Genomic DNA, 17,719 nt, shown 5'->3' on the forward strand with positions numbered 1-17,719 from the left:
CACTCAATCACGTAAAACTGAAACAGTGTCAGCAAGCCTTCACGCGAAAAATACAAAGATTTCTGTTGAGATAAAGATGTGTGCAATCGAAGGGGCTGTTATTGTGGAAACTGATGATGGATGGTTCAAATGGCTCTGAGCACTATGGGACTCAACTGCTGTGGTCATTAGTCCCCTAGAACTTAGAACTACTTAAACCTAACTAACCTAAGGACATCACACACATCCATGCCCGAGGCAGGATTCGAACCTGCGACCGTAGCAGTCGCGCGGTTCCGGACTGCGCGCCTAGAACCGCGAGACCACCGCGGCCGGCTGATGATGGATGTCGGGCAGGTATACTGCACCCATGTACTAAGTGTTGGTACTGTTCCTTTCTGCAGCTCGCGAAGGACTGTACAAGAGAGCGACAGAGAGAAGATTGCGTACTCTGTTTCGCTAATGCAGTGCAAAGATTCACTTCTGCCAAGATTACAAAACCACGCCGCAACCGCCGCCACGACAAGAGAAACGATATAATTTCCCGTGAACAACCTGACAACCAAGCACTGTAGTAAACGCAACTGGATTATGGAGTGTGGCACAGCGGCTCGTCTAAGGGTTATAAAAATAGTATACAACAGACGTTATGTTTAAAGCTTTTTTTTATATAGGCTATCAGTTCCGACTTCTCAGAATTCATTTCATGCCCTGTACCATGGACGACAAAAAGGATCCAGTCGTACAAGTACATAACAGGGAACCAATATCTGCGACTGGTTTCCGTAGAAGAGCAATGTAGCAGTTCCTAAATCCACTGTGTCACCGCTTGCATGCAGCTGACTGGAATCAGAGACAATCACTTCTACAAATACGAGGGAATTTTTCAATTAATACAGTGTCTACTACAGATTCCGGTAGGGGACAAGTGCCCATTTTGTCCCCCTCTGCGGACGCCTATGACCACCTGAATGGGACATGGTGAAGACTTGCACTGGCCGTCAGCGGAAAAGCGTGCGCATGACGAGCGATATCGGCGCTTTTCATCACACCCCGGCAGCGGCAGCCCATCACAGGCAACACTCAGTCACAGAGATCGTACAGGAGTAACCTATTCATATACAAAAGTGCAAAGGGTATATCGTTAGCAGATCGATTCAAAGAAAACCTGTCGTCTTCAATCTGCCGTGGGCAACAACATTTGAACATCATCGTTACCGTCAATAATTGCTGCTATTAATCTCTTATAGAGGACCCATGGAGCAGCAAATCTCTCGCCAATTCTGTTCTGCATCACAGCAACAGGTGAAGTTTCCTACACTGAAGCGCCAAAGAAACTGGTATAGGCCTTCGTATTCATTACGGCGCTGCGGTCGGCAACGCCTATGTAATACAAAAAGGGTATGGGGCACTTGTTAAATCGGTTACTGTTGCTAAAATTGCAGGTTATCAAGTTTTATGTGAGTTTGAACTTGGTGTTATAGTCGGCACACGAGCGATGGGACACAGCATCTTCGAGGTAGCTATGAAGCGGAGATTTTCCCGTACGACCATTTCAAGAGTGTGCCGTGAATATCAGGAATCCGGTAAAACATTAAATCCCCGACATCTCTGCTGCCGGAAAGAGATCCTGCAAGGATGCGACCAACGACAACTGAAGAGAATCGTTCAAGTGGCTGAAGTGCAACCGTTCCGCAAACTACTGCGGATTTCAATGCTGGGCCATCAAAAAGTGTCAGGGCGTGAACCATTCAACGAAACATCATCGATATAGGTTTTCGGAGCCGCAGGTCCACTCGTGTACCCTTGATGACTGCACGACACAAAACTTTACGCCTCCCCTGGGCCCGCCAACATCGACATTAGACTTTTCATGACTGGAAATATGTTGCCTGGTTGGACGAGTCTCGTATCAAATTGTATTGAGCGGATGGATGTGTACGGGTATGGAGACAACCCCGTGAATCCATGGACCCCGCATGTCAGCAGGGGACTGTTCAAGCTGGTTGACGGTCTGTAACGGTGTGTGACGTGTGCGTTGGAGTGATATGGGAGCCCTAATACCTCTAGATACGATTTTGACAGGTGACACGTACGTACGTATCCTGTCTGATCACCTGCATACATTCATGTCCATTGTCCAGTGGCCAATTCTAGCAGGACAATGCGACATGTCCAGATTGCTAAGAGTGTCTCCAAGAATACTCTTCTGAGTGTAAACACTTCCACTGTCCACCAAACTCCCCACACATGAACATTATTGAGCATATCTGGGGTGCCTTGCAACGTACTGTTCGTAAGAGATCTCCACTCCCTCGTACTCTTATGGATTTATGGATAGCCCTTCATGATTCATGGTGTCAGTTTCCTCGAGAACTGCTTCAGACATTAGTCGAGTCCATGCTACATTCTGCTGCGGCACTTCTGCGTGCTCTCTGAGGCCCTGTGAGGTATTACGCAGGTCTACCAGTTTATTTGGCTGTTCAGTGTATGATCCGATAAATCCTTTTTGCTGTGGTGGCCAGAAGCCACTGCACCACAAGCCCACCTATGCTGAGCACATGACACAGAGCACAAGATGAGCATGAATTTAGAAACATAGCCAGTAGCCCCTACAGCGACTGTGATATGCTTTGGTTACAGAGCAAGGGTAGTACGAAACCACATAGAAGATGTAATCCGATTGCCAACAGAGCACTGTCCCCATTTTTAGTGGATGGTACTCTCGGTAATTGTCGTTGAAGAGCGATTAAATGGGGTTCTGATAGCGTATCTCAGTCCTACAAACGATTTTAGAACCTTCTGTCCGATCTTGTGCGATATTTTATTTGTACAATACCTCACAAACAATGTACCATCCCATAGTTGTCGAATCAGAATGGTTTGATAAACATGTGCGTGTATGGTCCACATGCTCACCTGGCCTGAATCGTATTTACCACATTCGAAACAAAACCGAGAGAGATGTACACGTCGTGGAATCATCTGCGAATAGACCTTCCACCACTTCAATTATCGACCGCAGACGAAGACTTCGAAGATTTGGGACAAATTTAGGACACTGACTATAAATTTTGCGATCGCTAGTGATTGCAGTGATGTAACGAATTAGTGCTAATTAACTGTGACGGTATTCTTACCCTCATATCTCTAGTAATGGATTAGTAGGTACAATGACAGAACTGTGGAGACTATACTGAATATCTGTGGAATTTGAAACTGTTTTCAGAATAAACCTCATGATTAGTGAAACTGATTTCCAATTTATAAATTCTCATTTCAAGTTTTGTTCTCTTTGATGTTATACATATTAAGACAGGAGTTTAACCGAAAAAATTACAGTAAAGTCGTATGTCATTGTCAGCAGGGAGACTCCGAAAGGTAGATTCAGCTGCTTAAGTGGTAAGGTTTTCCTATCTTTCGCATACAGTGGCACTTTTTCTTTGCGAAGTTTCAAGTTGTCTTTGTTGGCATTTTCATTTAATCCCATCATACAAGGGGCACTGAAATGAAAACGAGACTCATGGGAAAAAAGTAAGTAGACGGTTTATTTTTTCAAAAGTAATCGCCATAACTGCTAATACATTTATTCCTCTGTAACACAAGACTATCCGTACCTTCACGGGAAAAAGTTTGCGGTTGCCTATGGAACCATGATTGTACCCAGGCAGGCACCTCCTCGACAGAAGCAGATCTAAGGCCACGAATGTTTTTCTTCAGGGGTCAAAAATATAGAAATCATATGGGCAGAATTGAGGACTGTAAGGAGGACGTGCAATTGCTTCCCAGCGACACTTCTGCAGCGTAGTTGAAACAAACTGCTAACGAAGTGCCCTGCGAACATTTTTACGTGAAGCTGTTGACACTCTTGTTTCAGTGGGATAAATGTATTAACAGTTATTGCGATTACGTTTGAAATAACAAACAGTTTACTTACCTTCTTCCAGTGTTATTTCCATTTGACTGCCTCTTATATTTTATTTCTAGCAGATCGTGATAACTATCTTTACTCAGTTCTGTGGGATTCCGCTATATTCAGCTTCGACTGACCGGTAGAGAGCTGCAGCAACCTTTTTGTACAGTTACCGTAGAGATACTACGTCCTTCGCGAGTCATTTTGTTTTCCGACCAATAGGATTTGTTCGCGTGTTTTGGAACCTGTGGCTCAGCTCGTTTGAAAGAGATTTCAAAGTTCTAGTCTTGACTCTATTTCCAGTATGTGCTCTGTCTGGAAGACGATGATTCTGGTCTGTTGTGATGTTGAGAGGAAGACTGCGATTACCCCGGTAGCCAATACGGTGCAGTGTGCAGTAAAATGGATGCTCATAAGTTGCACATGTTTAACTGAATGTTTTTCGTCGTGTTGTAAATTAAATATTGCCGCCTTCTCTTGACGTAAAAATAAGTTTTTTGCTTGTTAAAGAGTTATCAGATTCGGTCGTGTTTCGTTTGTTTGTCGAGAGTCAGAATGTCGTATTTGTGGGTTTGACTGGCTGTGCTGGTCTCTAAATTTGTTTACTCGTATGCTGAGTTCGTTAATGTACTTCTTTCGGATTTATTTCAGAATACTTTACCCTCCATTGTTATTTAGTGCGTACAATCTGTGATCTTGTGGTAGCGTTCTCGCTTCCGCTCACGGGGTCCCGGGTTCGATTCCCGGTGGGGTCAGGGATTTTCCCTCCCTCAAGATGACTGGGTGTTGTGTCGTCTTCATCATCAACATCCATCCCCATTACGGTCGGAGGAAGGCAATGGCAAACCACCTCCGCTGGGACCTTGCCTAGTTGCCGGTGCGGGTCTTCCGCATCGTTCCCTACGCTCCTCGGAGTATGGGACCTCATCATCATCATTATCATCAATCTGTGCCGCGCCGCATGGCAGCCATCTTGGTGCTTTACGTGAGCTAACTACACTACCCACATGCACTCTAATCGGTAGCCAATCACCTATTGAGCTGCCATTAATAAATATATGTAATAAGCAGTTCTTATCTGCACGCTATTAGATTGCAAATACTGATGAAGGTAGGTCGACAGGCGCTGCAAGACACTGTCTAAGAAATCCCGTCCACTATTACGCTTTTACCTAAAAACAGAGTCACGATTTAGATAATTATTCAAATTACATAATTATGTTTGCATACCAAATAGATGTTTTCACAAATGAGGAGACAGCCTCAATTCGAAGCTGGGCGTTCTAAGCAGAAAGCGAACGCCAGTTCAGTGTACTCACACTGTCTTTACGAACCAATACACTCATTGTGCAATGTACAAGTATTGGATTTGCAGACCGAGTTCTTTTTCGTACGCTGAATTTTATGTGGTCGTTTTCTGCTACATTTCTGGTCAGATCGCATTTCCAAATTGTTTTTTCTGAGGCATTAGAATTATGCATATTACATATCTTAAAAGTATCAGGGAGTGATTACCTCTTCATGTGGGACTATTCTGTGCTTTTAAACAAGCACGTCACACACGAAACTTTCAAAGTGTATCTGAGAAGTGTAGTTTGTAATGGGTGTGTATAGTGTGTTGTCGTGTTTGTGTTGGGTGACGATGAGAGAAGGGAGCGGGCGAAACCCGGTGCTGCCACATAGCCTTACCCTCTCGAATGGCAGCGAGGCGGCCGCACAGCTTAACACTCCCATCCGAGGACGGATTACAGTTTCACACGCCCTCATTTCATGAGACACTGCGGAGAGATTTGGAATTTAATCGGGGACACTGGCGCAGACTCTGGTGATCAGGGACGAGTGTGGTGATCATGGACTTAAGCAACCCTCCTCCCTTTTTCCGTACAGGCAAAGATAAAACTGCCAACAGCATGCGACGTACCAGGCGGTTACCCATACAACAACTTGCCACGCTGAACGTTGATTAAATTCGGTGATCATACAAAAACCGGAGTATTCAACGAGGCAAAGCCGTTGGCAGTATAGCCGAGATATTATTTCTCAACCCATAACGCTATTGTTAGCAACCAATAGCACCCCACAACTAACCACTCAGCCCGATGCCTAAATTTTAACGAACTTTAAAAGTTAAGGCTGGGAGGGAGCCTATATACTATATTAATGATTATACCTGGAGTTACAACCTTCTTGTGCACGGCTACTGTATTATACTGGTTGCTACATTTGAGATCCAATTTATTTAGTTATATGTTCGAGCGCCTTAAAGATCACACCTGCATTGTATGCAAAGTAAACTTTCTGCTTATCTCTTAGCAGTTGGAGCGTGTGCGAGCAACAGCCCAAGCTGCACCGTGCTTAGCAATTCGCGTTAAACTATTGACTGTTGTTAAGCTCACAGTGCGAAAAAGAGCAAAGGCATTTCTCCGCAAATATAATAGATCGTAGTAAATAACTGTTGTTGTTGTTGCTCTGCGCCTTTTGAGCGTAAAAGAATGTGTGCTGTAGTTCGTCTCGTTGTATCGCGAGTCTCCACGATTGTGGAAATGAAGAGCAAAATGTGGACAAGAAAAATAGAAAAAAGCCATTACAAAAGTGGAAGACTTATTAAGAATTTTTTATCCCATTACAAAAGAGGAAGAAGTAAAGAAAAAGATAACTTTTTACGCATGACTTACAGGCGTAAATGCAACAAAATAAGGAAAGCGAGGCTTTTCATTTCTTCCACAGATAGGTCTATCTCGTGTGTGCCCACTATTTGTGACTGTAAAGATGTGCAGTGTAGGATGCAAACTGTAAATCTTCGCAATTGACTCCAAATGCCAGATATCTCAAAGTTATAGATAATCGATGACCAATTGGAATAGATTTTCGCATAATTGTGTCTCCTTTTTCTATAAAAGGCAAAGCAGTTCTGAAAATTCATGAAAAGCTTGACAGTCCTTTCGGGAAAGAGTCCATGTAATCATCAGGCTCTGTCCGTAATATTTCTTCTAGCAGATTTTCATGAGTATATTTATCTCTCAATTTCATCCATTTTCTCGATCAGCATCTTGTTTTTAGGGTTCTGTACCTCAGGCCATAAAAATGGAAGCCTTACAGGACCACTCAATTTTCTGCCTGTCCGTCAAGCTGACAATTAAGAACCATTTCTTTCGGAAACTAGTAGGCGTATCAAGTTGAATTTCTGTCACGTACTGAGGGCTATAGTCCCTTGGCGGTATAAAACATTGAACTTTTCAAGTCAATGCAATCAAAGAGTGCGGCCATTTGCGTCACATATTTTGATACCCACAAACCCAGTCATCGAGACCTATAGGATACTTATTGTTGACCTAGAATCATGAACTTTGGCAAGAAAAAGATTTCATAGCACAAGTAGAGGAAAAAATCCGAAAACTTTCAATCTGTAGTTATATGACACGAAAAAATATTTCTTTCGGCATTTGTTATCCGACGTCAAACTCGAAATTAAAACAGTCAGTAGTTATATATTCAATCTGACTAGGTCGCAATGGTAAAAGTCAAACATAACGCAAGTAATGACTTTACTGCTCATACGACGCGCTTCGGAATTTATCCGTCATCAGATTTCCAGGAACGATTACTGCTCGTGGATATGCCGTTTCAACTTGAGATAAACATTCGAAAACTAGTCTGCAAAAGATTATTTCAGATACAACTTGAAACGCCGTATCTGCGTTCAGTAATCACTCGTGGATATCTGATGATGGATAAATTCTGAAATTCGTCATATGACCAATAAACTCACTCCTTGCCTGATGTTTGACTTCTACCATTTCGACGAAGTCAGGCTGAATGCAGAACTACTGATTATTATAATAATTGTCTTCTACCTCCTGCATGACTTCATGCCACATTTATGTTATTGAAATTAAAGCAATCTCGAAAATCCTGGACTCCTTGGGAGCGATGTCTTACTAGCACAAGTGTCGATGACAGTCGAAAATAGGCGAGAGTCTCGACTCCCGGAATGGGTGAACTGTCTTTATACATAATTAAGTTCGTGTGCAACCCTCAGAGAGCGAGCCCTACTCAAACCTGGCCACTTTTTCTTTTTCTGCACAGCGCTAAAGTCAATGTAAGAAAATCTTTGCCTGCCCTGGAACACATTTCTGTGCTGGCGTAAGCTGTCGCCAGCGCACTGGTCAGCAAAGATGAAGAGCGAAGATCGATAGCACGCGCTGGATCAAGCGCGCCTATCACGAGAGGCCAGAGACACACTGACAAGCAACATGCCGCCAACGCCCTCTCGACAGCGTGTATTTAGGCCGCCGTCGCTGACTGGAGAGCAGCCTCACTGAATCACTCCTTCAGTTTGGCGTCTGTCAGTACATTCACAGAGTGGGTTCACTTCCTGTCACAGCGACGACAGTACATGACGGCCAGATTAGTGACTATAGTAGGATTACCGATATTGTCTGCAAAAGGACTATTACTAATGAGCTTGTACCGCTACGCATGGACTCTATTCCAGTTAAGTAAATGTTCATGTAAATAAAGAATCATATTAATCCACATGTGCATTTGTGTTGCAAAAAGAGGATATCGGCCACCCATAACATCATCCTCTCCCTTGCTTGCTTGCGGTGCGAGACTCAACAATTTCCACTTTTGTCCAAATACAGTGCTCTTCGAAACTTAAGGCGAGATAAATAAAGTGACATCAGATATTAACAACTCTGCGGAAATGAATGAAAGTGCAGTAGCATGTTGCCGTAGGTCTCTCGGTCGTGCACAGAAAGTTGGGTCTCAAATGGTGTGAGGTCAGCGTTACTATAGCGCAAAAGGGGGCTGGCAGGTAACAATAGGCGGTTGAAGGAACTGGGAGATCAGTGTGTTTCAATCAGCGTGTAGTTGTGGTGCACTGTCGCGGAGTTCTTTATTACAACATGGCTAGGGGACAACATTTCGATGTCTTCCGAAGAGGAAGCAGGAGGAACGATGAAGAGTGTAGCCCAGGGATTTAGTGTTCCTCGCAACATTGTTGTATGGGGAGCGTGCATAGGCCACTGTTGCCCGAAAGAGAGGAGGCGGTCGACCACGGTCAACTACACTACTGGCCATTAAAATTGCTACACCACGAAGATGACGTGCAACAGACGCGAAATTTAACCGACAGGAAGAAGATGCTGTGATATGCAAATGATTAGCTTTTCAGAGCATTCACACAAGGTTGGCGCCGGTGGCGACACCTACAACGTGCCGACACGAGGAAAGTGTCCAACCGATTTCTCATACACAAATAGCAATTGACCGGCGTTCCCTGGTGAAACATTGTTGTGATGACCCGTGTAAGGAGGAGAAATGCGTACCATCACGTTTCCGACTTTGATAAAAGTCGGATTGTAGCCTAACGCGATTGCGGTTTATCGTATCTCCACATTGCTGCTCGCGTTGGTCGAGATCCAATGACTGTTAGCAGAATATGGAATCGCTGGGTTCAGGAGGGTAATAAATCCCTCGTATCACTAGCAGTCGAGATGACAGGCAACTATCCGCATGGCTGCAACGAATCGTGCAGCCACGTCTCGATCCCTGAGACAACAGATGAGGACGTTTGGAAGACAACAACCATCTGCACGAACAGTTCTACGACGTTTGCAGCTCGGAGACCATGGCTGCGGTTACCCTTGACGCTGCATCACCGGCAGGAGCGCCTCCGATGGTGTACTCATCGACGAATCTGGGTGCACGAATGGCAAATCGTCATTTCTTCGGATGAATCCAGGTTCTGTTTACAGCATCATGATGGTCACATCCGTGTTTGGGGACATCGCTGTGAACGCACATTCGAAACGTGTATTTGTCATCGCCATACTAGCGTATCACCCGGCGTGATGGTATTTGGTGCCATTGGTTACACGTCTCTGTCACCTCTTGTCCGTATTGCCGGCACTTTTAACAGTGGACGTTACATTTCAGATGTCTTACTACCCGTGGCTTTACCCTTCATTCGATCCCTGCGAAATCCTATATTTCAGCAGGATAATGCACGACCGCATGTTGCAGATGCTGTACGGTCCTTTATGGATACAGAAAATGTTCGACTGCTGCCCTGGGCAGCACATTCTCCAGATCTCTCACCAATTGAAAACGTCTGGTCAATGGTGGCCTAGCGACTGCTCGTCACAATATGCCAGTCACTACTCTTGATGAGCTGTGGTATCGTGTTGAAGCTGCATGGGCAGCTGTGCCTGTACACGCCGTGCAAGCTCTGTTTGATTCAATGCCCAGGCGTATCAAGGCCGTTATTACGGCCAGAGGTGGTTGTTCTGGGTACTGATTTCTCAGGAACTATGTACCCACGTTGCGTGAAAATGTAATCACGTGTCAGTTCTAATATAATATATTTGTCCAATGAATACCCATTTATCATCTGCATTTCTTCTTGGTGTAGCAATTTTAATGGCCAGTAGTGTAAGTACCAGATGACAGCTACATTGTGCAACAGCCAAGAAGGGACCCACGCCGAACACTAGGTGCAATTACAACCACATTTAACAGTGCTACAAGGCATGGCGACTGCATGAGGGTGGTCTCTTTGTCTGACGACCGGTCTGTTCCGTTGACACTCGTACATCAGCGGCGCCATTTGTGGTGGTTCAAAGACCATAGGCACTAGACCAACGAAGAGTGGGGTCGCGTGTTCTTCTCGAATGAGAGCTGATTCACACTATGTAGCGATTACTAAATCCCCTTAGGGCGAGAAGCGGGAACAGGTGTAATGCACCTAGGAACATCGTAAACGCGTTCGTTTTGGTGGTCCAGGTGTTATGGGGATGGGAGGCATAATGTTGCATTCGGCGTACTGACTTCCAAATCTTTGCACACGGTACACTCGCTGGTCGACGTCATCGTGACACTGTACTCCTTCCCCATGTCTTGTCTTATCAAGGGTGCTTTCAACTTTGACTCAGTTTTTAGGAAGACATTTCGCGACCGCCTCTAACAGCGTAGGTGGAGGTGCTCTAGGAACGAGCGGAGGGACTGGCCCGCCAGCTCCCCCGACAACGACCATCCAGCAGTGGAACGCCCTACCACAAGAACTCCTTACCACCTTGCAGCGCCACGGTCGCAGATTCGAATCCTGCCTCGGGCATAGATGTGTGTGATGTCCCTAGGTTAGTTAGGTTTAAGTAGGTCTAAGTCTAGGGGATTGATGAACTCAGATGTTAAGTCCCATAGTGCTTAGAGCCATTTGAACAGTCTTGCAGCGAGCTATGTTACTTGGCACTGACACATCACGTGAACGTTACTTTCGTCCTAAAGTTCAGTACACCAGCGTATTCCGCGACGCCATGATTACACAACGCGAGAAGTGTCCGATAAGCAAACAAGATTGATCGTTGATAGGGGCCTCTGCGGTAGGGTATTTAGTAATAACAAACCATCTCCAGCCACACTATGTGTGTTACTCTATTTCTAGTGTGTACGACGCGCCTCGTGAACAAATTCCGTTTTCAAAGATTACTATTTGGATTTCCAGCTTATGTTTCAGTTTTTCATCATGAGATAAACAAAATCTATACGGTTATTACTTTTCTCACAATGACTTTCTTGGTGAGACATAACGTACAGATTATTTAGGAATGTGAATCTACGATGTACATTTTTCTCCTGCCATGGAAGTTGATCGTCTCAGATGCTGAGAAACTGACGTAGCTGCGCTTCTACAGTACTTCGAAAGGGTTACAGTACAAATCAATACACCTAATATCTGAGCTGTGGGGCTAGGGGATGTAATTCATTAGATTGGAGGATGGGAGAAAGGGTTGAGGAAATGGAACACAATTACTTACAAAATAAACTCAACACTTGTGAAAACTGTGTTTATGATCTTTAAACCTAATAATACTGCCACTATACAACAGCGTCAGCTCTGTACAAAGCGTTTAATTGACATAGTGTCGATTTTGTGAGAGTGGTACATATTGTTTTGCTGTCAGACAAGAAATAGTTTAGTGTTTTATGGAATTGGCTGCTAACATAAGAAAAAGAAATGCGAATAGCATGAATAATGCTAGTGGAAGATTTAAGAACCCTGAGCTGTTTTGAGCTGTATGGCCTTTTCATTTGCAAGGAGAAAAACGGCGAGCAGCAAAATGTTTTTGAGTTTCCACTACAAGTATATCTAGGTGGACTTAGTACTAGGCAATGTTTATTACATATTATAATTCCTTCAAACTAATTCTTACTGAACTTAGGTCCGCAGCTGCAACAAAATTTGTCAATGGTACACCCTATCTGCAAATGTCAGTTTTACTGGTACACATTTGATGCGTCAGGCTGTAGGGGGAGAGTGGGTGAGGTAGGTGGAGAAGGGTCACTGTTCTCTCATATCTGTCGCCAGGTACGCTTGTGGTACGGATGAAAAGGTTTCATGCTGATGCAGTCGCCAAACATTCAACAACAGAAGCAGTCTCCCTAAATTCATATTCACAAACTTTTACACTGTCTTCTTTATCGGAGACTTGAGAGCTGTCACACTTTACTTTCTTGTTTCTAGGTGGTAAACAGAAACAGGTATTAGCTGAAAACTAATTACGGTCATTGAAAATGGAGTTAGCTACGAAACAGTTAACGTATTGTGACTGAAACTCTCCGTCCGAACAGGTCTCGGGAGGCCCAACGGTACCAACCGACCGCCGTGTCATCCTCAGACGATAGGCGTCATTGGATGCAGATATGGAGGGGCATATGGTCAGCACACCGCTATCCCGATCGTTGTCAGTTTTCATGACGGGAGCTGCTACTTATCAACCAAGTAGCTCCTGAATTGGCCTCACACGAGCTGAGTGCATCCCGCTTGCCAACAGCGCTCGGCAGACCCGACGGTCACCCATCCAAGTTCTAGCCATACCCAACTTCGGTGATCTAAAGGGAACTGGTGTTACCACTGCGGCAAGGCCGCTGGCGTAGTCATTGAAGACGGTTTCTTGTTATTAAATACCATAATGAAGCGCAGTTGGATTTTCTTCGGTTAGATTGTCAACGTTGCATGGGAGAGTTTATGTTTACTTAATGCAGCCCTCCCTCCTCCCACCGGCGGTCCGTTTGCGAGACTTAGCAACTGCCCTCCGCTCTCTTCGCTCCTCTCTCGGAAGAGCAAAAGAAATCTAGAACAAATAGCACTTACACGTTCGTGTTCTAGCTGTGGAAACCGGAGTTAGTCAAAGAGTCGAGTGGACTGGCAGAAGCAGCGGAAGAAGCCCGAGAGGTGGGAACCTGAGCCCGGACGCAGCCGGCTGCGGTTCGCCACGGCGTGGCGCGGGGTCGTCGACCGCCGCTTTCCAACAGTTTTAGCCGCCTGCAGCCGCGACGCCGCGTGCGAATATTTGCGTCCGTCACTTTCTCCGCACATCTGGACTCGCCTCTCGCCGCAACGCCCTTTCCTGGCGGTGCTCGCGCCTGCAGGCCTGTCTTGCCGGCTGAAGCTGTGCTCGCCTTCGACAGTGTCCGCTGTGTTTCTGCCACAGGTGCGTCCACCTCTGAGTTCTATAAATCGAAAAGGTCGGAAAGTGGTGTAGGAAAGAAGTCGTTGTGCCTCTCGAAGGTACTATTCTGGTATTCTCTTGAACAAATTCAAGAAGATCCAAGGATAGCCTGAATGCAGGTCGCCAAAAGGGGAATTGAACTAGGTTTCAAAATTATTAAGGCTTTCGTGGCCCCTTGTTGTCATATTCGCTGTTGGCTTCTGTCTCGGGTTCTTCTGGCGATATTCGCTTGATAATTTTTCCTGACGTTTCCTCAGCAGAGCTCCAACCTCCATTGCTGGTGGTGGACTGGAGTCGAGCTCGCGGCTGCAGATTATACGCAGATCAGCCAGAATATTATGAGCACAGATTTACTATCTGTGTAAACCCGTCCAGAGCCATCTGCCGAGGAATAACTGCTATTCAGACACAAGCATGGTGCATGTAGTGGGAGTTAGTGTGCTGTCCGTGTGTAGAATGGGGAAGCCGCGCGATCTATCCGAGTGTAACAGAGGACAGATTGTGATGGCTGGGAGGCTCGGCACGAGCATTTCGGAAACTGCACGACATGTCGGGTGTTCGAGGAGTGATGTTGTGAGCGTCTTCAACACGTGGCGAAACAAAGGTGAATCCACGATCATTACAGATTTCGGACTTCGTAGGCTGGGCAGACTGGTAAAACAGGACATACGGCAAACTGTGGCGGAACTGACATCAGACTTTATTGCTGGGCAGAGTACAAGTGTGTCTGAACACACTGTGCCCCGAACACTCCTAACGATGTGCCTTCGCAGCCGACGACCCACGCATAGGCAACGTCATGGGCAACTACGACTGAAATGGGCACGTGACCATTGGCACTGGGTTTGGCGTAGTGACAGAGCGTTGCATGATGTGATGAATCGAGATACCTTCTCCTTCATGCCGATAGGATACCGTGAATCCTTCGTCTTCCAGGGGAACAACCACTTGACACCTGTATTGTGGGACAGAGACAAGCTCTGGGGAACATTCACGTGGGCATCCATGGGTTCACTGGAGCTCGTGCAAGGCACCATTACGGCCAGAACGTATTGCACATTGGTTGGAGACTACGTAAACCCCTTCTTGACGATAAAATTTCCCGATGGAAGTGGTATTTTTTATCAAGATAACGTGACATGTCACAACGCCAGGAGTGTGATGGAGTGGTTCCAGTAACACAGTGGCGAGGTCCAATTGATGCGCTGGCCTCCCAAGTCTCCAGATCTGAACTCGGTCGAACACATCTTCGATGTGATTCAACTTGGCATCAGACTCATCGCCCCCTCGCCGGAATTTACGGTAATTAGGTGATTTGTTCGTGCAGATGTGCTGCCAACTCCCTCCAGCGACCTACCTAGGCCTCATTGCTTCCATGCCACGACGCGTTGTCGCTGTTGTACGTATCAGAGGTGGACATACCGGCTGTTAGGTAGGTATTCATAATGTTCTGGCTGACTAGTGTATGTACCTGACACGCCAATGTCCAAGGGATTTTCCGGGCCATGTCCGGAGCGGTTGTCTCTTGTTACCTGCATTGGTTTTTCTCTGCAGTCCAGGAATCTAGGATCCGATCACCTTGAGGCTTTTTTCTTTCTTGTTGAACCTATTGATATGTCTGTGTACTTCTATTGATACCCTGAACAAGCAGATGTAATATCTCTGGTACAGCAAGAACTTCCGTATCGGCGAATAGTACTATATAATTGGTCTCAAACAGCGCTTGCACTGACACGGCCGATTTCTCCACCTGTCCCAAACTGCAATACCGCTTATGTTCGGTGATCCTGGTGCTGGTTGATAATACAGTCATTCCAAAACACTTTTTCCCATGTACGTGATGTTCTGTTTATTTCCTACATAGCAAGTGGGTCCGTTTACTGCTTTGCCGATCTGAGACACTACCGAACTTCTTTGTCGCTCGTAAACAGTTTTTACGCTGTGACGTTGTGTTTCCGCACTATTGGCCCATTCCGGGAATGTATGGCTGAAAGGCAGCACCTGAAATTTCTTCCTCCGATGTGTAATTTCACCCATTGTGTGATTCTGTGAGATTCCTTGTATAATTGGCGGAGTATCCATTCCTCTTCAGGAAGCTTTCTAGGTACTGCGGCTCACGTATTCGTCTTGTTTACGTTACGAGTATGTTAATCATGCCTCTTTTCTGGCTCGGAAATAGATTTGATAGCTTGTGCCGATACTGGTTCGTGTATGTCGGTTTTCGACACCACGATGTGTCCCTGATTTTCACCCGCCCTCGTGACCAGCATACCCAGAAAGGGTAGCTGTTGTTCTGCCTCCACGGTAAATTTTATGTTATCGTGGAGACTATTAGTGGTCTTAGGAAATCATGCAGTTGTTTCTCTCCAAAGTTCCACACAACGAAGGTATAGTTGACGTATCTGAAGCACACCTTTTCAAGGTGCCAAGTCCAGGGTCTGTGCTTCTAAATTTTCGATGAAGAAGTTGGCCACCACTATATTAAGTGGGTTACGCATGACGAAGCCCTTCATAAAACTTGCCATTCCACATGCAACAGTTCCAAGAAAAAGCTTGGAGATGTCTTGCGGGAAAATGGAACAGATATACTTCAGAGAATCAGTGAGTGGAACTTAGGTAAACAAAAAAACAACATCGAAGCTGACCAGAATGTCGTCTGGTCCAAGTTTCAGTTTCTTCAGCTTCTCTATGAAATATTCTGAGTGTATGTGTGGCTGGAGCAGAGACACCAAGTCTTCCGCAATTTATACATCGGTGAGCCAAGAGTGTTAACAATCGCTATTATTGAGATATTGTTCTTATGAACCATTGGTAATCCATGCAGCAGAAGTGGCAGTGGTTCTTTGCACAACCCAAAAGCCATACCACGTCAGCCGTATGAATTACGAAAGATCTTTAGTACGTTGGGCAAACGAGGCGTAAAGACTATTTATAAACAGAGAAACAAGATCAAAGAGAGTCTCAGATCGGCAAAGGAGAAAAGGAACCCTCTTGCTAAACACAGAATACTTTGTACATGGAGTACCAGTCAACACCAGGATCATCGAACATAAAGCGGTATTGCAGGGTGGGGCAGGTAGAAAAATTGGCCGTGGCGGAGCACGCGCTGCATACACCCGTTTGCTCAGGGAAGCAACAGAAATACACAAAGATGTCACTAGTTTCAACAACAAAAAAAAGAAGGCCTCAAGGTAAACTAATCCGGGATTTCCGTGATGCAGCGAACGACCGTTGAAGGCAGCAACGGGAGAACCGCACTGGAAATGACGGAAAAGCCCTTGGACGTTGACGCGCGAGGCACATATAATCTGCACCCGATAGCTTGACTCCAGTCTACCACCAGCAATGGAGATTGCAGCTTTGAAAAAGCCAGTCACTCATACTGACGAAACGTTACAGAAATTGTCAAAAAAGCGTCGGCCGAAGAACCCGAGACAGAAGGCAGTTTGAAATAGCTCATTCGCGAATTCGAAACATAAACCTTAACCGATGCGCCACTTGGCCCGGAACTACACTAATTACACTGTCGCCTATTACAATGTGAGACGCCCTGCTAAACCCGCAGGACAGGACAGGTAGTTTAAACTGTGGCCAAAATAAGCGGCTATCAGTTACTCTCGAACATACAACTTTATTTATTAGACCAAACATTACAAGAGGCAAGAAAATTAAAAAAAAACACAGCATTAATTTTTGGAACTTAATTACCGGTTGAATGCGCCATACAATCTCATACCTTAAGGGCAAGACCACTTTAATTTAAAATCGGCTGAAAGCCAATAACTTTAGACTCAAACCAAAATCAGAAACTTAGAAGGCAGAAGGCCTTGTCTTAAATCAGTTCTTTCAAATCGGCTGAAGGCCCATCACTTAAGACTCAAACCAAAATTAAATTTTTAAAAGGCAAAAGGCCTTATCTTAGAACAGTTCTTTAAATTATGCTGAAGGCTCAAACAGTCTTACGCCTTAAGTGCAAAACAATCTTAACTTAAAAATCGGCTATAAGCCATACAAATAAGAAAAGGCAGTACACCCAACGGCGCTCAGAAGTTTCTGAGGGTCGGCCTGGAGTTCAAACACTAACGCACACTTAGAGACAGGCAGTCGGCCCAACCATTCTCGATCCGACGACAACCCAACCGACAGACAGTCAACGGACTCACCGATAAGATAACTTCCCCTCCACCCAATCAGCTCACAACAGGGAGTTCATTGGAACAACGTAGAAGGTATTGGCACCCACAACCAGTTATACATTGAGCTGTCAAACTACACATCGTGCCGGACAGCGACAACACGAGGAGGATAATAC

The 17,719-nt window shown here is 45.3% G+C and overlaps 1 pseudogene; it reads right to left on the reverse strand.

Moving 5' to 3' along the window:
• The window catches only part of LOC126355384 (uncharacterized), a 131,465-nt pseudogene extending 118,191 nt beyond the window's left edge, over nucleotides 1-13,274 (reverse strand).
• Nucleotides 13,275-17,719: the final 4,445 nt, after the last annotated feature.

The sequence above is a fragment of the Schistocerca gregaria genome, chromosome 3, assembly GCF_023897955.1.
Source record: "Schistocerca gregaria isolate iqSchGreg1 chromosome 3, iqSchGreg1.2, whole genome shotgun sequence".
NCBI classification, from domain to species: Eukaryota; Metazoa; Arthropoda; class Insecta; order Orthoptera; family Acrididae; genus Schistocerca; species Schistocerca gregaria.